Raw genomic sequence first — 20503 nt, 5'->3', positions numbered from 1 at the left:
AAAGCAATTAAAAATGAATTTCTTCATAGCCTAAGGGCCATAATTACCATTTAATTTAACCATATTGCTAAATATGCAAGTATAAATAGTTAATTCACTTTCTCCATTGTCTTTATCTTCTTTTATAGGGAAGATACTCTCTTAGTTTTTGTTTTCTAAGCGATGTGGGACAAAAAAATGAAGGATGTAAACCTTATCGAGCCAGCTCACGAGCCCACGAGCTAAGCCAGGCCAAGCTCGAGCTCGGCTCGTTTACAAACCGAGCCGAGCCGAGCTGGCTCGTTTACAACCGAGCCAATTTCGAGCCGAGCTTTCTTCGAGCTTTTTTCGAGCGAGTTTCGAGCGAGCTGCGAGCCACGAGTTTTTTGAACACCCCTAATTGCGGCACCCTTCCCACACGGCAAACAAACCCCCCGCATGGGGTCACCGAGGGTGCTGTCGACACCCTTAACTTATTGCTTTTTCTCCACACATACACCCTCATTGCCCCGCCTTGTTTGACTCACCGCAATTTTGAATGATTTCGGTGTATATTCACCGATGTGGGAAGAGGAGGGAGGGAGGTTTAATAGTGGGTTCCAACCTCTTTCAACCAATCACAATTTTTTTTTTTAACCTACTCAAACATCCTATGGTGTTTGACTATACCCCCTGGTTGAGTGCAAAATGGGGAACGGAATGGAGAGTTGACATGGCATAATATTATTGGGTAGGATTTCACTCAAACACCCTAAAGTGTTTGACTATACCCTCCACCCTTATGACTTTTCAAAAAGCCAACAAGTCAATAAGTTGTTTCAAAAAGCTTAGCCAAACATGCCCTTAGTTTACCGTTTTGTTCCCGAGTTAAGTTAACAAGTTAAAAGATAAGAAAGTAACGAGGGGAAAGTTAAGAAAGTCAAAGTGAGAAAGGAAAAGGACGAGAAAAGAAAAAAAAAGGATGTCTTTTCCCACATTTCCTTCCAAATCGGAAGAAAATAAAAACTAAAGAATTTAGTCTAGTTTTCCTTTCATTTTCTTTCTTAAATGAAACTCGGGAACACGACATGTTTTATTTTTCTTTATTTTCATTTCTTAAATGAAACTCTGAAACATAAAATATTCTTACTTTCTTTTTGTTTATTTTCCTTTTCTTTCATTAGTAAACTCTGGAACACAGGGCACAAGAAGATATTCTATACTATCTTAACAAGATTAAGTCGGTGAGGTTTTCACCGGCTTTGCCTTACCCTTAAACTTTTATAAAATTCTTTGCTATGCCTCCTCCACTTTTGAATCCCTTATCTAATTGCGTGTGAGTTAGAAGTAATACCCAACATATTAACCAAATTTAGTGTAAATAAAGTATGGGATGATCTTAACTCTTTAACTCTCTATGGTTAAAGCTAACTCTAGTTGGTATTGCTTTGGAATTTTAAAGTGCAGCTCGCGTAGGCCCAAACAAATCTGTATATTATTAACTGAAATCTATTTTGAGCTAGAGGATCCTGTAAAAAGTTCAACTTTTGTGAGAAATGTGAGAAATAATTTGGGAATGACAAGTGTCCCTTATCTTAATTAATTCAAAAGGGTATATTAGTAATTGTCCATTCTTATCAATTAATTGATTTCCAAAGATAACTGCCAAATATATCAGGCGATATATTAGGGATGTGATTCGAATTCGATTTGTTCTATACATTTCATTGTTTACGGTAAGTTCTTGTTGTAGTGTTATATTCCCCAGTCAATAGTGTTATATTATGTACGGGTATCTTTAATCTCTTTTTCATAGTGTTTCATTCTGTATAGTGTCTTACAGTAAACAGATAGTGTTATATCTTTCTATAGTGTTTTATCATGTAATATACTGTTCCTTTTCATAGTGTTTTATCCTCATCAATAGCGCTTTATTCTGTATAGTGTCTTACAGTAAACAGATAGTGTTATATCTTCCTATAGTGTTTTATCATGTAATATACTGTTCCTTTTCATAGTGTTTTATCCCCCATCGACAGTGTTTTATTTATGTATAGTGTCTTACAGTAAACAGATAGTGTTATATCTTCCTATAGTGTTTTATCATGTAATATACTGTTCTTTATAGTGTTATAAAAAGTTGTTGTGAATGAAATCGAAGAATTTATTTCAGTACGAGAAATTCGCTGATTTTTTAGGAGATTGATGGGGGTTTTGAAACAGTTACCATAAATTCGCTGATTTATAGGAGATTGATGGGAATTTTGAAACGGTTACCATATTTGAAACGTTGGAAAAGTCACTATTGCCCTTTAATTTTACATAAGGTCCTTCTAATTAAAACACAATTTACATTTTATACCCTATTGATCTCAACCATTAGATCAAATATCCAATGGTTTAAAACACTTCTTACCCTTCTCACATTTTAGACACTTTTTACCATATCCCTACCCTCTATTTTGAAATTTCCCTTTACTAAAGGGATAAACTATCTACACACTAAGTGTGTAGATAGTCACCCTTAAAAGGTGTTTGTTGTTCTTATATGCACACCTTGTAGTGTCGAACTGTGACCAAAATGCGGCGTTTTGGTCTGGTTAACCAGACAAAGACTGACGGGTGTCTGACGGGTCTGTTGACCGAACCAAAACGCCGAGCTTTACCCGCGTTTTGGTCCTGTCAACCAGGCCGGGTGTCAGTCTTTTGTGGTTGATAGGACCAAAACGCGGCCAAAGCTCGGCGTTTTGGTCCGGTCAACAGACCCGTCAGACACCCGTCAGTCTTTGTCTGGTTAACCGGACCAAAACGCCACGTTTTGGCCACAGTTCGACACTGTAGGGTGTGCATATAAGAACAAAAAACACTTTTTTTGTGTGTAAATAGGCAAAATGGTGTGTAGATAGGTACACCCTTAGACCATGTGTAGTGGTGGAACAAAATAATGCCCCCACCATGGGGCATTATTCGACACATGTCGGTCCAGTCAGCATGGGGCGTTATTGCAAAAGTGGCGTAGTGGGAATAATGCACATTCCAATCATTAAAAAGAATTAAAAAAAAGAAACTTACACTTGTCAAAAAATGTCAGACTAAAAAGCAAGTAATGCCCCTTCCAGTCAAACATGTCATCCCACTTGGACCACTAATCCCCCTTTCCATTGGTCAATCAAATTGGACATAATATTTGTTGAGCGTTTTATATAAAACGCCGGACACTTTTTTTTTTTCAAAAAAATCACAAAATAACGGCCCATGTAATGGTGGGGGAGGCGTTTCCGGGCGTTTTTTTCATTTTTTTTTTTAAATAACGCTCCATTACGGGTGGTTTTACTAAAACACTCAATAAGCTACATTTAATTGAAATCTCTTTTGAAATTTTACTAGAACACTCAATAAGCTACAGCTTTATTTCAGGTATCAAGATCACACACATAATGATGGTACAAGCTTAAAATAGTAAAAGAATTTTAAGGAAGAGTAATCTTGATTAACTATATGAAGCAACTTATAAACTCACAATGCAATTCAATAAAGTTTAATATTTTTTCGGGACGCCAAATTATTTTTATAAGCAACAAAGCTAAAACATAAAATCCAAGAAAAATGAAAATGAATATTTTTAGGGTGAGAGGGGCACTTCCCTAAGAGGGGAGTCCCCTCTCTTACGCATAACCAATCCTCGTGTGCCACGTCAACTCCCCTTTTAAACTCCCCTAACACCTTAGATTGATGGCGGCACTCCCCTCTTAGGTGACTTGATTTTTTATTTTATTTTTTTGTTTTTTTATTTGTTGTAATTATGCATGTTTATAAAAAAATATTAATAAAAATTAAATAAAATTGAACAAAAGACATTTCAAACTAGAAAATAAAAATAAAAATAAAAATTAAATTCAAACTAGAAAATTAAAATTACATTCAAACTATAAAATAAAAATTACATTAAAACTAGAAAATAAAAATTTAAGAAATCGCATGGCCACCCGTACTTGTTAGCGATGTCGCGCTTTCGGGCGAGGATGAACGGCAACATATTTGGCGGAGCATCGTCGTGCGGCTTGAGGAATGTTTTCATATCTCGATCGTAATTGTAGTTTTTCATCGTCTCGCGTTGTTCCGATATGAGCTCGCGAGCCTCCGACTCTCTTTTCTTCCTCAATTCGATATTTCGATCGCCTCCAATTCCATCGCGTGCTTCGCTTCTTTCATGGTGGTGTACTCTTTGAATTGTGTTGTCAACTCGGCCGAGCTTCCCTCGGACGATGTCGCTTGACGCTTGTCTCGCCGTTGTGTTCTTTGTGGCGAGGGGTCTTTGTTCATATCGGGTATCGAAGGGTCCATGTCAACGGACTTTCTTTTATGTGCCGAACCTTCACATTCCTCACCCAACAATGGGACTTGGGCCCATTTGTCGTGTTTTCGAACGACCTCCCACGCCTCAACATATTGAAAACCGTTCGGAAATCTCTCTTTAAATTCTTTTAAAGCGACTTTCATCACGTCGAGATCCTTACATCCGCTTCCTCGTGTGCGATCCTACATATTATAAAATAATAAGTGTTAAAATAATATGAACTTAGTAAAGAAAATTAAAAAATATACAATGTTAAAAAAATATAATTTTTACCGCTTGTTGGTATAGGCCGTTGAAAAAGTTTATTTTCGTCATCATCGGGTTCCATTTAGACCGTACTTAATGCACGGTCCGGTTACTTCCACCGACGGTGGCGTTAAAATGATCTAAAATCTTACGCCAAAAACTATCGCGGTTTTGTTGATTGCCCTTCTTTTTGTTGGTAGAGCAATGTACCCACGCCTTCGCCAACGCCTCTTCTTGGACCTTTGTCTATTTTTCGCTCACTGTTTTTCCCTTTTTATCCCGAGCGTCATCTTCTTCGTTGCCCGCGTCTTCATCCACATCATATTCATTGTCCTCGTCCTCGTCCTCGTCACCCAAATTTTGAGTTTCGGGCACTACCTCATCGTCCTCATCGTCCTCGTCGTCGTAAATAGGTAGAGGACGTTCGACATTTCCTCGTGTAGATGGAACTTGTGGGGAACGAAAACCATATGGGTCGAATGTGGGGGATTGAGGAGGAGCATCCATTGATAACAAATTTTGAAAATAGCCAAAATTGGCTTGAAGGCTGGGTGGTTGGTTGTTGTAAAAGGAGGGGTGTGAAGGTTGTTGGAAAAAAAACGGGGGTTGTGAAGTGTATCCGAAAGGGGGTTGTGGTTGTGCACTTGCACCGCTCGAACCACCACGAGACGGTTGCGAGCCCCGTCCCTTAGTTTTTTTCTTGGCTTCGCGGGGTTGGTTCTCCATTGCTCGGTTTGAAGTGGGTGTAGTTTGAGAGTATAAAAAATGAGTGAAGTGGGTGTGGTTTAAGAGTATAAAAATGTATGAAATTGGTGTGGTTTGAGAGTATAAAAAAATGAGTGAATGGTGTGGTTATTTATATATGTTTAAAAAGTGATTTTTTTTTAAATTCGACCGTTCCTCAATAATTGTGCCCATTCATCGCGGTGACTTCCCCCCGATTCCCTTCCCCGAATCGGGTCCCCTCCTTAATGGCGGCGGTGTTCCCGATAGTTGGATAGGGTCACCGCACCACTCCCCGCTTGATGCCCCGGATACCCTTATAATTTTTTCAGTTGCACCGAGTGTCAAATTATATAATCAAGCACGATAAATCGTCGGAGCCGCCGCAACGCATGGTGTCCAACTAATTAATTACATTTTTCAAATCCAATCCTATCCTATAGTATTAGAGAATTAGAGAATTTACAAACAAATCTTTTAGTTTATTTTATAAAACCCTAAACTCAATCAAATAAAAATACTAACTACTTAATTTTTGTATTAAACTAGCTTTACGCCCGCGAGTGCGGAGTGGTAAGCCGAATATTTCGCACTTTCATAACATATACACTTTTTGTTTTGGTTACTTGCACGTATTACTCATAACACAATCTCAATAAAAATTACTTGGAATAAACCAATAAAAAAACACTACCATAGTTTTACTATAAAAACAAAAACGATGGTAAGACCGTAATTTTAAACCGAGGGCAAATTTGTAATTTGTCAGGACCAATGATCGAGTCCCAGGAAATTGCATAGCATGAATAAAAACTAAATCGAGTCAACCAATTAAAACAAAACACTAACATTATTTTGACAAAAAAAAAAAAAAAACAAAACCAAAATGTGTGCATTTTTAATTATCGTTTCGATTCTTACACTACATCAATTTTTTCTTTTAAGTTTGGATAGTGTAAAAGAACCAAAGGGAAAACAGAGAAAAAATTTTTAAATTAAATTTTGAATACTATATAGTAAGTTTAAATGTTTGAGGGTAGTACTTTTTTAAATGTTAACCACTATATATTAAGTTTTAAAGTTTAAGGGTAGCTGATGAAACAATGGTTAACCGGGCAGGGTTAACACACTGGTCTCGTCAAGAAGGGTTAATCCCTTCCTCTCGGAGATCGCTGGCTGGGTCACCGGTGGATGATCTCCTGCACAAGGAAACAAGCCGTGACTCGTAACAAGGAGGATGGGGTGGGGGGTGCTCCTTGTTACCACTCTCCGGCGTGAGAATCAGTAGTTTGCTTGGGAAGCAAAGTAAGATAGTAGTAGTGAGAGAGTTGTGAAGAGATACCTCAAACCTGGTTTGGGGTCGGTATTTATAGCCGAGGAGTGAAGGAGGAGATTGATGGATGGGCTGACGACGAGCTGCACCGTTGCAGGTGTGTCAGTCTCGCCGGCCGTGGGGGTTACGCCACGTCAGCCCATTGCTTTAATAGCTCTGACAGGGGACTGTCGCCGGCGCCACTTGCCTCGTGGTGTCAGCCACTTGCATAGCGTGTCAGTCCACTTGTTGGATATGCAGGGTGCGGTGCGAGCCGCATCGCTGCATGCGGTAACGCCTGAAGTTACCGCGTCTCCTACTTGTGATCAAGAAATACGCGAGATGCGGTGTTGGCCGCATCATCGTATGTGGAGACTATTTGCTCGCTTCCCTTGTCGTGACGAAAATGGTCATATGATGCGGTGCCAGCCGCATCGATATGTTCATCTTCTTTTGTACTTAGGTCAAGCTATTCATCTTCGGACCGAATGGGTTCGAAGTATGTGACCGCATGGGTGCGGTCTGCTTACTGGTAGGGGTTTGTTTGATGCGGGTAATGGTCGTTTTGGGACCATACCCCTTCAAGTCCCCCCAGTCTAGTGTTGCTGCCTTGTGCAAGTTGCACGTGGGAGGAGCACTGGACTTATGGTGTAGGAAGGTAGTTTGGCAGTCTGGAGAAAATTCTAGGCCAGATCAAACTGGTGATCTGGTAAAAAATCCGGCTATGCCTCTTCCGTACCGGTGAAGGAGTTTCGCTTGATGCGAAATTCTCAGCCGTTGCATGTCATCAGGTGGGTTGCCACCTGTTGTTGTGTTGAAGGCCTGTTAGGGACCTTCATAGTAATGCTGCACAAACTTCGAACCAACCTCTAGGATGGTGGTTCGAAGGTTTGCACATGTTTCGAACCTCTTGGAGGTGGTTTCTTCTTCGAACCATTTGCCAGAATGGTGCACGAAGAAGAAAAGAAAAGCTTTTAAACCAACCTTTGCGGTCGGGTTTGAAGGTTTTGGATGTTGTGTTAGAACTTTGCTCAAGTTCTATGTTCAGCATCCTATGATGAGATGACCATCCCTTTTTTGTGGGGTGTTCGTGTTCATCTTGATAGCTCTCAAGTAACCGTACGTTCTTTGCGGTTACCTCGTTGCGTCATTGTTGGCCCTGTTTGGTCGAACAATGTGGATCTAAACTATGGGTAAATAAACATGGTCATAGGCAAGGGGATGCCCATCGTTGTTTATTCCATGCGGTCCATTGGTAGGTAAACAAAGTCCTAAGCAGACTTGTTACCGCGGTCCGTTGGCAGGTAAACAAAGTCATAGGCAGACTTGTTACCGCTGTTCGGACACTTGCTGCTTGATAAGTGCTTGTTTAGAGCACGTATCTGCGTTCTTTCTGGAGCCACTTTCCTTCACGCTCCAATACCGAGTTTACAACGAGGTAGCCTCGTTCGGTGATGTGGAGTGAGCTTTGCTCTACCGTAGCAACCACTCTGCGGAAGCTATGATTATGTCTGTAGCTCTTCATGGGTGTCTGCGATGTTGCAGTCCCATTTTCGCTCAAAGTGTGCTTGTTGCACGGATGTAGCTCTTGAAGGTTCAGGAGTCAGGGCTGCTGATGTGCGGTCGCGTAGATTCCGTTCCTTCTTTTTGCTGAAGAAGTTGTTCATGCACCCTCTGTGGTTGTGAACCGGACAGGAGGGATTTGAAGCTTGAAGAGAATGAAGGCAATGCGCTTTGCCTGTTCCTGAGATGCGGTTCAGTCCAAAGAACAACACTGGTTCTGAGCATCTGACACACCTGAACGGGTTCGTGTGTGTCACTTCCGCATATTCCACGTGTGCTCGTGAGTGATGCGGAAAAGGTAATATATCCCTTTATAGTATAGATAGATATATTTCTACCTATTTTTTAGGGTATATAAAAAAACGACATGCGGTATGGGTTATGGTGCGGTAAACCAGAGAAACCGCATGCCGCTTATATTTTGTTTGGATAATGTTGTCGCTTTTTCTTGCCTACGTGGCTTGATCGCACGTGTGAGTTGGTAGAAGTTGGTGAGACGTTTCTGCATGTGCTGAAATGAAAGGACACTTGCACTGCCCGAGGCATTAAATGCACTGTAGCAGGGAGTGTAAACGTCTTCTTTGTCAGGCGCGTGGGCGGCCACGCGCGTGTGATAACCGTCAGCTAAAACGGCGCTCGACACGTGTTGTTGTAAGATACGCTCTTTTTGAACGTGATGATTTGCTTTCTCCCTCCGCATTAATTGCGATGGGTATATAAGGGGAAAACCGTTCGTGGTTTCCTCTCACTTGGTCGAAAATTCAAAAAATTTGCCGTTTGAGAGAAAGTTGTCATCTGTCTTCTCCGACGATTTTTTCTGAAATTCCGGTGAGGTTTCTAGTGTTTCTGTTCACCATCTTTTGTTTCTTTGATATTTTTGATGGCTGAACCATCTAGTCCACATAATGTGGAGGGTGAAAACCCTGAACAGCCTTTAGTGGCCGAATAAGAAGAAGAGGGGGCTGCCGGTGGTGGATTACCGGCGCTGAAGTGGACCAGAAAAAGCTTTGATCGCCTTATGCTTGAGGTCCAAATGCCCTCTGAGTATGGGGCTCGGTACCCATCAGAGGGTGACACTGGTGCCGACGCTCCGGCCGGTTATGTGACCATGTGGTCCGATTTCTTCGGAGATTGTAACCTCCGATTACCGTTGACGGTGTTTGTTGTGGATATCTTGGAGTGGTACAAGGTCCACATTTCTCAAGTGAGTCCGCTTGGGATGATTCGGATTCGTAATTTTGAGTTTACCTTCCGTGCTCTTGGTATAGAGCCTACCGTCGGAGATTTCCGACGGTTTTATCAGATGACAGTGTCCATGGGGTTCTTTTCTTTCCGTCAACGAGACGGTACCCCCAAGCTGATGACTCCCCCCAAGGGGATGACGATGTGGAAGAAGAAATTCTTCTACATCAAAGCTCCTGCCATTGTTGCAGATATGACGTTTCGGAATGTGACCGAGACGATCATCGCGGAGACCATTGCGGTCCCCAGTTTGAAATCAGTGCAGTGGTTTCCGCAGCTGCAGACTATTGAGTCTGTGAAGCTGACAAATACGCAGCTGTGGTTGTTGCGCATGATGCTGAGGAGGAGTAAGAACTCGAAACCCGTGGTGCGGGAAAAAAGCGGTGGTACGTACTTTTTGTTTGTTTACGTTCTTTATCCTCACGTGCGTTACTGACTTTTGTGTCTACTATCAGAAGATGCTCCCGCATGGAGGATGTTTGCTCCGGATTTCGAGGGTACGGTTGAGACCGTAGTTTGTGCGGATGGTGAACAGGATCACAATACTATCATCCGTAGTAACTTCCGGGTGCCTACTGAGGCTGCACTGGCAGTTGAGTTGCCAGTAGGCAAAGGTATACTATCGAAGCTTTGCTACTTGTGTTGATCATGTTGTGTTATTGACGTATTGATTCCATGCAGGTGATCTTGGTGCCTTGGGGGACCCTGAAGCGAAAGGTGTGCCAAAGAGGCAAACTGTGAAGGGCGTGCGCTTTCGCCAAAAGAAGATAAAGGAGGTCACTACTGTGCCTCATCTGGTGCCGCAGGCAGCAGGTATCTCTCATTCCTCTTTTCGTCGACACAAGGATTATGTGATAGTATCTGATACCCTTGAGGGTTTGGGTACAGCCGCGGAGTCACGTTCTGGTGCTGCGAAGAAGCAGGCAGAAGAGGCGGCTGCGGGAGGGACAGCGGCGGGTCCCCCTGTGATTGGTGAGAAGAGGAGGCCAGAGCAGAAAGCTGGTGGTGGTGTTGAAACCAAACGTCGGAGACTAGTAACCAAAAGGTCTGCTCCGACGCAGAAAAAACCTGCGGTTGTCGTTGGTAAGTGTAGGCTATCTAGTCTTAACTGTTGTGTAACTAGTTTTGATAGCTATTTGACTTTTTTGCAGAGCATCAAGATGAAGATTTTTCTATCTTCGATGCTCCGGAGTCCCCCCCGCGTGCCACGGGTGCGGGTGCAACGGAGGTGCCGTCGACACCTCCCGTCAAGGTGGTACCTGAGTCAACCGTGCAGAAGGAGGGTACCGCAGAGAATGCTGCGGCCCAGATATTTGATACTGTCGACTCGTCCAACAATCTAATCTCTCCCAATGAGGGAGACGATTTGAGTGTGCGGTTCACTGCTACTGGGAAGCAACATTCTGATGCTGAACCGCAAAAAACTGGCGCTGAAGCGCGGCAGCATGATGCTGGGCCGCAGAAGTCTTCGGTTGATAAGGGTACCAGCTCGTCTGCCGGTGGTGCGGGGTATGACGGGCCTCCAATTCAGCCTGGGGAGTCTGAATTGGAGTATTACTACCGCACCTACTCCCAGGATCGCAGTACGGTGTACCATCGACCCCCCTGGACTGTATTGCAGGGGGATGATATTGCTAACGACCCTGCGGCCTGCAGGGAGATCTTGGGCGGTCTGGGGACCCCCTTTGAAGTTGAGCGGGCTCGTGCCGCACCGCGGGAGCTGCGTATAAACCAGCTCTCGACCATGTTGGTAGGGACTTCCATTGTGGCGAATGCCATGTTGGAATACTATAAAGTTCTGAGCCGCCGTGAAGAAGAGGCTGTCCGCCTGCGAGCAGAGGCGGAAAAGCTGGTCCAAGCTGCTCGTGCGGGTGCAGAGCAGCTGGAAAAAGATAAAGCTGCTTTTGAGAAGCAGAAGCAGACCTCTGAGTGGGCTGCCACTGCCCAACTGAAACAGGTGCGTACCCTTGCTAAACTCCTTGCTGATGAGCGTAAGCGTTGGGAGGAAATTTCATCCAACGAGCGCAAGAAGTGGAACGAATCTTGGGCTAAGCAGAACAATCTTCTGTTTCATACTCGGCAGGAGCTAGCAAACGCCAAGGCGGCAAATGTTGCCTTGGGCAATGAAAAAGCTGCGGCTGAGGCCGCATCGGCTAAAGCGCTGCAGGCGAAGGACGAGGCCCTGAAGGCGCTTGAAGAGGCCAAAGAGGCCGGGGCTCGTGCTGCGAAGGCCCTTGAGGAGGCAAATGTGGAGCGCCTCCGTTTAGACCAAGTCGTTACCAGCTTGCAGGTATGTCTCTTTAACTGTGCTTGATATTTCATCGCTGGTTCGTAAATGTTTACCTTGTGAACTGCTTGCTATTGTTGACAGGCTGATGTTCAAGCCCGAGAGGTCGCGGTTACAGATCTTACTGCCCGCGTGTCTGCTGCGGAGGAACGTGCTGACTCCGCTGTGGAGGCCAAGGATGCCTTGGTGTCCTCCCTTAATCAGTTGGAGGCTGACCGTGAGTGGATGCGGTCATGCGGTATTTCGCGCGTAAGTATCTTCGTGTTTTAGCTTTCTATAGACTAACACATGGGACTTACGTGTTGGTTTGAATTTGCAGATTGTCGAGGCGATTATGAATGCCCCTGAGACTGCCGCTGGTTTGAATCTGGTCCGGGATCGCGCTCGGGATGCCGGTTTTAAGGCAGGGTACAACCGCTGCATCGGCCATCTGAACGTGATTACCAAGGGTAGTCATACGGATGAGCGATCGGGGTTCCGTGGCGTGGATACCGAGTCGCACCTGAAAGCAGCCGAGGCCTCCTTCTATGACACGTCCCTTGCTTGTATAGAGGAATTGGACCGTTGTTTGGAGGCCGCGGACTATGTAGACCGCTTGCGGATGCTGTATCCGGATGTGGAAGAGGACGACGCTGCTGGTAACGCTAGAGATGATGCGGGGACCAGTGGTACAAAGTAGGGTTTAGGTTAGCCGGTGTGCCCCTTTTTTGCTGTCCTCTTGTATAGAATAGGAAACCTTATGTAAATCTGTGTAAGCATCATGTTGGTGCCTGAATTTTTTGAATATAAGGTGTTTTGTTCCATTATACAAGTATTGTCAGTTCTTGTATGTTTGAAACGTATGTATGCGGGTCTCTACCCATTGTGAATGGGGTTGAGTATACTCTATACTATTGCGGTATGAGCATGTGTCAATTCCATTGTTTGCCTTTCTGGGCTCAGGAATTGTATTAGGTAAGAAATATGTTTATCCGGTTGGATAGCACTTAAGTCTTTTTTGCCTTGTGTTGGCCTATTACAATAGTTGCGTGTGGCTACCACTTTGTATAGGTATCGTAAATGAAGATTTTGCCAATCTGTTTTTTGGATACCGCGAAGTGGAAACACGCATTTGTAATAGTAGTAAACAAACAATAATGTATAAAATGACTTGTTTATTTATTTGCAAATGACCTGCGGTCCGATAGGTTACATGGGGAGTGTAAGAACATAGCTTACATATAGCAGCGTCTAAGCTGTTGTGCGTTCCATGTTCTGGCGATAGGTTCGCCCTCTAGTGTTTGTAACCTGTATGCGCCCTTCCCTAAGACCTCGCTGATGAGGTAGGGTCCTTCCCACTTGGGGGCAAGTTTTCCTGGGCGCTCGGCGTTAGATGCCTCGTTGTCACGTAGGACGTAGTCCCCTGGATTGAAAGTACAAACGCGGACTCGCGCGTTGTAATACTTTTCCAGTTTGGATTTGTATTTGGCCTCGTTGATGGCGGCGTTCTCGCGCCTTTCTTCTAGGAGGTCCAAATCGATCCTACGTTCCCTGTTGTTGTCTAGCTTTTCGATAGCCAACATTCTAGGAGATGGGAGGCCCATTTCCGCGGGTATCACCGCTTCAGACCCGTAGACGAGGCTGAAAGTTGTTTCCCCATTGCTTGTTTTTGGGCTAGTGCGGTGAGCCCATAAGATGCTTGGGAGTTCATCGACCCAGCCACGCCTGGCTGTTCCCAATCGTGCTTTGATTCCTTCGACTAGGCCTTTATTTATACTCTCGACTTGGCCGTTCCCTTGCGAGTGTGCGACTGACGAGAATATGTGTTTGATGTTCAGCTCTTCTAGCCATTTTTGGAATTCGTCGGCAGCGAAGTTTATGCCGTTGTCGGTAACAATGTACATTGGTAAACCGAAACGGCAGATGATGTGCTCCCAAATGAACTTTCTTGTTACCATAGCAGTGGTTGAAGCGAGTGGTTTCGCCTCTACCCATTTTGTGAAGTAATCAACCGCCACTATGATAAATTTAACTGCACCTGGTGCGTCCGGGAATGGTCCCACTACGTCGATTGCCCATTTTTGAAAAGGCCATGCAGTAGTGACGGGGACCAGATTGTTCTTTGGTCGCAAAGTTTTTGGAGCATGGCGCTGGCAGTCCATGCATTTGCGTAATTCTTTGACGGCGTCCAGGTGCATGCCGGGCCAGTAATACCCGGCATTCATGATTTTTGCCACGACCGTGCGTGGTCCAGCATGTATGCCACATATGCCCACATGTATCTCTCGGATGAGGTATGTGGCATCTTGTGGATTAACGCATCGGAGGAGCGGTCCGAGGTATGACTTTCGGTATAAGATACCGTCTCCCATTTGATAGTGGCACGCTTTGTATTGCAACTTACGTGCCTCTGTTTTGCTCTCGGGAGTCACACCTGACTGAAGGTATGCGATAATTGGTGTCATCCATGACGTTGTTCCGTATTGGATGACACTGACCTGGCGTAGAGGAACCGAAGGATTTTGCAAAATCTCGATACGTACCTCCTTTGCCAGGTGTTGGAAGCTGGTGGATGCAAGCTTTGATAGTGCATCCGCGGATTTGTTTTCGCTTCGATTAATGTGTCGAATATTGAATGAAGCGAATTTGGATTTTAGCTGCAGGGCTTGCTCGAGGTAGAGGATCATGATATCCCCTTTGGCGGCATAGTCGCCGCGTACCTGGCCCGCAACTAACAAGGAATCGACGTGCGCTTCCAGATGTTGCACGCCGATTTTGACTGCTAAACGTAGCCCGGCTAATAGTGCTTCATATTCTGCCTCGTTGTTTGTGCTTTTAAAATCGAGGCGGATGGCATATGTAAGCTCTTGGCCGTCAGGGCTGACGAGTCGCAGACCTGCGCCCGCGCCTTCCTCGTTGGATGCACCATCGGTAAATAGTGCCCATACTTCTGAGGAGGGCGGTGGGGGCGCATGATTTTGGGATTCTTCGCATTCTTGGATGCGATTCGCTGGTACTTCAGCGGCGAAATCAGCTAAGATTTGGCCTTTGATGGCAGGGCGCGGTTTGTAATGTATCGTATGTGCGCCCAGCTCAATTGCCCATTTTGCTAATCTCCCAGAGATGTCGGGTTTGGACAGGATCGGGCCGATCCTGTAATTGGTTAGCACTGTGATGATGTGGTTTACGAAGTAGCGTCGTAACCGTCTTGAAGCATGTACCAGTGCTAGTACCAATTTTTCCATGATTGAGTACCTCGTCTCCGGGTCGTTGAGCATTTTGCTGATATAATAGATGGGTGTTTGAACCCCCGCTCGTTCCACTATTAATACCACGCCCACTGCGTTGTCTGCAGCGGATAGGTATAAGATGAGTGGCTCATCTTTGCATGGTGCGGTTAGTGTTGGGAGTTGTATCAAACACTCCTTCATTTCCCGGAAGGCCTTTTCAGCCTCTGTGGTCCACTGGAACTGTTCTTTCTTTGAACAGCTTCGCAGGGTCTTGATGAAAGGGTATGACTTGGCTGCGTGGTTAGCCAAGAACCTGTTGAGTGCCGCCAGCCTTCCGGCCAGGCGTTGCATATCTTTCATCGATGCAGGCGATGGCATGCGCTCGATCGCCTGCACTTTTTCCGGGTTTACCTTGAATCCATCTTTGGTGACGATGAACCCAAGGAATTTGCCTTCTTCCATTCCAAACGAGCATTTCCCTGGATTGAGCTTCATGTTGACGCTTCGCAGAGTTTGGAATGTTCTTTCTATATCGGTGAGCATGGTATCTTCCTCCATGCTCATGACGACCAGGTCGTCCATATAGATTTCGACACTTTTGCTTATTTGACCGCGGAAAGTGTCGTTCATCAGTTTTTGTTAGGTTGAGCCCGCGTTGCGCAACCCAAACGGCATTTTTGTATAGCAGTAATTTCCGGTTGGGGTCCGGAATGCCGTTTTGTCTTCATCCTCAAGTGCCATTTGTACCTGGTGGTACCCTTTGTAGCAATCGAGGAAACACTTCCACCTAAATGGCGCGAGGTTATCGACTTTTTCGTCGATTTCTGGAAGCGCGTAACAATTCTTGGGGCAGGCCTTGTTAAGGTCCTTGTAATCGACGCACATGCGCCAGCCCCCGGATGGTTTTTCTACCATGACAGGGTTGGATAACCAAGTCTGGTACTTGACTTCCCGCAGTATACCTGCGGAGAGCAGTTCTTCGATCTGCTCTTGCATCGCCTGATTTTTAGCTGACCCAAGGTGGCGTTGGCCTTGGATCACTGGCTTGATACCTGGTTTGGTATTCAAATAGTGCTGCGCTATTTCGCGTGGGACCCCTGTCATGTCTGCGGGAGTCCACGCGAAGATGTCTTGGTTCCTGAAGAGGAGCTGCTTCAGGTGCGTTCTGGTGGTCGAGGATAAGGCGTGACCCAATGTGACCTTCTGTTCCGGATGCTTTGGGTTGAGAACCCATTTTTCCGGTTGGCCGACGGGGGTGGGCCTTGCGATCTTTGTCGGACGTGCTTCGTCCGTCATCATGACGTCCTTGCGGGCGTAGATGATTGCAACCCCCGATTTGGTTGGGAAACCAACCGCGGAGTGGGGGACGGATGTGATCATATTGAAATCTCCTTGGGATTCTCTCCCAAGGAGGACGTCATAATTGGAGGTGTGAGGTAAAACCATGAAGTTTACCTCCTCCGTCCGCGTGTGTTTACCATTGGTAAGACGCACGGGAAATGTAATTTGACCTAGGGGAAAGACTGTTTCCCCTGCGAATCCGGCCAGCGGGTAATCTACGGCTTGCAACCGATCTTTGTCCTCTTGGTCAAATTGATTGAAGCATTGCTCGTAGATTATATCGGATGTACTGCCCGGGTCGATGAACAGACGCTCGGTGCAGTAATGGGCCAGCTGGCCTGAAATGACGACGGCGCGTCTATCACGCGGTCCGCCTCGGACTTTTGGGAAGACGACTTCCTCGTCTTTCCAATCATTGTCCGGTCTTCGTGCCGCTTTGCGCGGCCTACCCTTGCCTCCGTAGATCATGTGGGTGGAAGTCACGTACATGGCTTTCTTCCCGGAGGAGGTACCTTCGTTGTGAGGGGTGATATGCTTGGTGGGCTTTTGTCCACCTGGCAAAAGGTGTTGCAGTTTCCCCTCTTTCAACGCCCGCTCAATCTCCAGCCGGAGACTGATGCAGTTGTTGGTGGTGTGGCCCGAGTCCTTGTGGTACTCACAGTATAGTGTGAGGTCCTGACTTTTCTTGGACTTCATTGGTTGGGCCGGTCGCAAGAATTGTGGGTCTGCGAGGAGGACCTCTCTTGGCGACTGGTTGATCTCGGTCCATTTGCGGTCCCGAGATTCTTTTCTTGGTGCCCGAGTGTCTCGGGCAGGGTTGTAGCATTGTGGGTCGAACGTGTTGGGTTGCGGGAAATACGGTTTAGTAATATCCCGATTTCCTGCATCCCGGTTTCGTTTGTTGTTACGTTTGGACCCTTGGTGGGATGTTTCGGCTTGGGGCTTTGCCTTTTTGACGTGCGGTTCGAGCGACCGCTGTGTCTGGGCATATGTCTTGACTGCGGTCATGACATCCTCCCATTTTTTAGGCAAACCCTCCTTGCCAGAGATGGTCATGATCATCTCTCTGTCTTTGACGGCCCGAATAAAATGGTTTCGCGCCATTTGGTCCGCCACGTCGCCTATCTCTAGGCATTCTTTATTGTAACGGATGACGAATGCCTCGAGCGATTCGTCATCCCTTCGCCAGATGTTCATGACGTCCAACGAATCGCGTTCGTGGCGTCGCTGCTGGCTAAAATGGGCGAGGAACTTGGCGCGCAAGTCCTCGAAAGAATCCAGTGATCCCACTGGCAAAGAATCAAACCATGCCCTCGCCAGACCGATAAGGGTCTGGGGGAAAAAATTGCACCAGGTGGGTTCGTCCCACCTGCCATTGACGCCTGCGCCTGTGAAGATGTTCATGTGGTCGTCCGGGTCGGTCGAGCCACTGTATTTCCCAATGTTGACTGGGAATTTTGTCGTGGTGATATCGGCGTTGGCGATGTGCGGGACGAATTTTGAATTTTCGGCCGCGGCCCTGGGCCTGTATGTTTCGTGCACAGGGCGCTTTGCCGCCCTGAGGTATGTAGTGCGGGGGTGACTGGGAGGAACATAGTTGCGTCCCCCCGGTCTGCTGCTGGTGTCGTGAGACTCCCCGCGGTAGGTTTGATCGTCAGGGTCGGTATGACCGTACCCTTCCGTGTAAGGTTGCGGGCCCAGTCGGCTCTGGATGCCTGGGCCGCGCCTGGAGGCTGACCGCCTCCTATCTTCGCCATAGGGCCCAGGCGGGTATGCACTGGCCCTCTGGAGCGGGACTCATATGAGGAAGTATCCTCGTTGAGTGTATTGACCGAACAGTAAGATGATCCACGGTCGTCATGTCGGCTTCTGGAAGCCGGACGTGAGTGTAACCTGCCATCGTATTGGAGTATACGGTTGGCAGGTGTGTGTTGTATTGGAGTAGGCCCAGCTTGTACGTTTGCTTCCGTACAAGCGCGGTTGTAAGCCGCTATCAGCAGGTCAGTCTGCTGTTGGTACCAGGAGTGTAAGTCCACGCCTGGTGGGAGCACAGTTGGGGCCTGTGATAAATCGTGTCCGAACGCAAAGGATGGGATCCTTTGGGTGGACGTGCCAATGTGTCCGGGTTGGGGGGTCGAAGGGTGGACCCCTGTTGGGACCGGGGGATTTGGATTATCCGCATTGGTGTTTTGGTTATCAGTCATGATCTTGAGAGGGAGAGGGATGGATTAAAAAGTGCTAAGAGTAGCGGTGGGCGCCAATGATGAAACAATGGTTAACCGGGCAGGGTTAACACACTGGTCTCGTCAAGAAGGGTTAATCCCTTCCTCTCGGAGATCGCTGGCTGGGTCACCGGTGGATGATCTCCTGCACAAGGAAACAAGCCGTGACTCGTAACAAGGAGGATGGGGTGGGGGGTGCTCCTTGTTACCACTCTCCGGCGTGAGAATCAGTAGTTTGCTTGGGAAGCAAAGTAAGATAGTAGTAGTGAGAGAGTTGTGAAGAGATACCTCAAACCTGGTTTGGGGTCGGTATTTATAGCCGAGGAGTGAAGGAGGAGATTGATGGATGGGCTGACGACGAGCTGCACCGTTGCAGGTGTGTCAGTCTCGCCGGCCGTGGGGGTTACGCCACGTCAGCCCATTGCTTTAATAGCTCTGACAGGGGACTGTCGCCGGCGCCACTTGCCTCGTGGTGTCAGCCACTTGCATAGCGTGTCAGTCCACTTGTTGGATATGCAGGGTGCGGTGCGAGCCGCATCGCTGCATGCGGTAACGCCTGAAGTTACCGCGTCTCCTACTTGTGATCAAGAAATACGCGAGATGCGGTGTTGGCCGCATCATCGTATGTGGAGACTATTTGCTCGCTTCCCTTGTCGTGACGAAAATGGTCATATGATGCGGTGCCAGCCGCATCGATATGTTCATCTTCTTTTGTACTTAGGTCAAGCTATTCATCTTCGGACCGAATGGGTTCGAAGTATGTGACCGCATGGGTGCGGTCTGCTTACTGGTAGGGGTTTGTTTGATGCGGGTAATGGTCGTTTTGGGACCATACCCCTTCAGTAGCAACGTAAATTATTAAAGTACAAGGTTCTCGTTAGAGTCTAACAAAAAATAATTAAATAAAAACAAAGCGAATTGCCTCAAACATGATTCGAACCCGCGCCAACGGGTTTAAAACCTACCAGCTTTCCTACCATAACACTTTTCTTATTTGTGATTAGGGGTGTAGACAAGCCCAGAGGCTCGAGAGCTACTCGTTATCGGCTCGGTTAAAAGCTCGAACGAGCCGAGCTTTAACGAGCCCGAGCCCGAGTTCGAGCCTGAAATAGAGCTCCTTTAGTTATCGAGCCCGAGCTCGAGCCTGAAATACAAAGCTTGTTTAGGCTCGCGAGCCTAAACGAGCCCAAACAAAAATTTATTTATTTTATATATAATATAAGAATAATGATGATAACATTGGTGAGCCGAGCTCGAGCCGAGCTTTGGCTCATTTAAGCGATATTGAAGCGAGCTCGACCTGACTTTTTAACTCGTCTGAGGTTGTTCATAAAATAGCTCGAGCCGAGATCGAGCTTTGGGTTTTACTCGCGAGCCGAGCTCGAGCTCAAATAAGTAGGCTTCATAAAAACATGACGAGCCGAGCTCGAGCCCAGTCGAGCTTAGGCTCGGCCCGTTTACACCCCTATTTGGAAAAATATTATTTAGTCGGTGCCATAGCACCCAATAAACGCCTTTCCACCCATTATTGTCATTTACTATCGCTGCCAATGTTGAATGTAAATTTAGGGAATAAGAATACAATAATATTTCCATTCAAAAAAAAAAAAAAAAAAAAAAAACCGTTCAAAAAAAGAATACAACAATATTTAGTAAATAAAACAATCAAGTAAGTTCATCGAGACGATTCCAATACCGCTAGAATGAGTTCAACTAGAGTTTGTTTGATACTCTTTCTACGATTTCTTATTAGTAGGAGACTAAATATTTGAACTTATTAACTAAAAAGTATACGATAATGTCGAGTCGGTATAAAAAATCCCACTTTTTTAATATATAATTCACGAGATCCATTGATTTGAGAAATTAATAAAAAATTGAACTTGACTAACTAATCTACGATGTTTGAACAGGGATATAATTATTCAAAGTTAAACGATTAAAACTGCTCGAAGAGTTCTTGTGGTTTGCTGAAATTTCATATATAGTCCATAACCTTTTGATATTACACCTATGGTCCTCACATTTTACACACTCATTTCT

The sequence above is a fragment of the Helianthus annuus genome, chromosome 1, assembly GCF_002127325.2.
Source record: "Helianthus annuus cultivar XRQ/B chromosome 1, HanXRQr2.0-SUNRISE, whole genome shotgun sequence".
Classification (NCBI taxonomy): domain Eukaryota; kingdom Viridiplantae; phylum Streptophyta; class Magnoliopsida; order Asterales; family Asteraceae; genus Helianthus; species Helianthus annuus.
The sequence above is the reverse complement of the archived record's forward strand: the minus strand, read 5'-3'. Positions refer to the sequence as shown.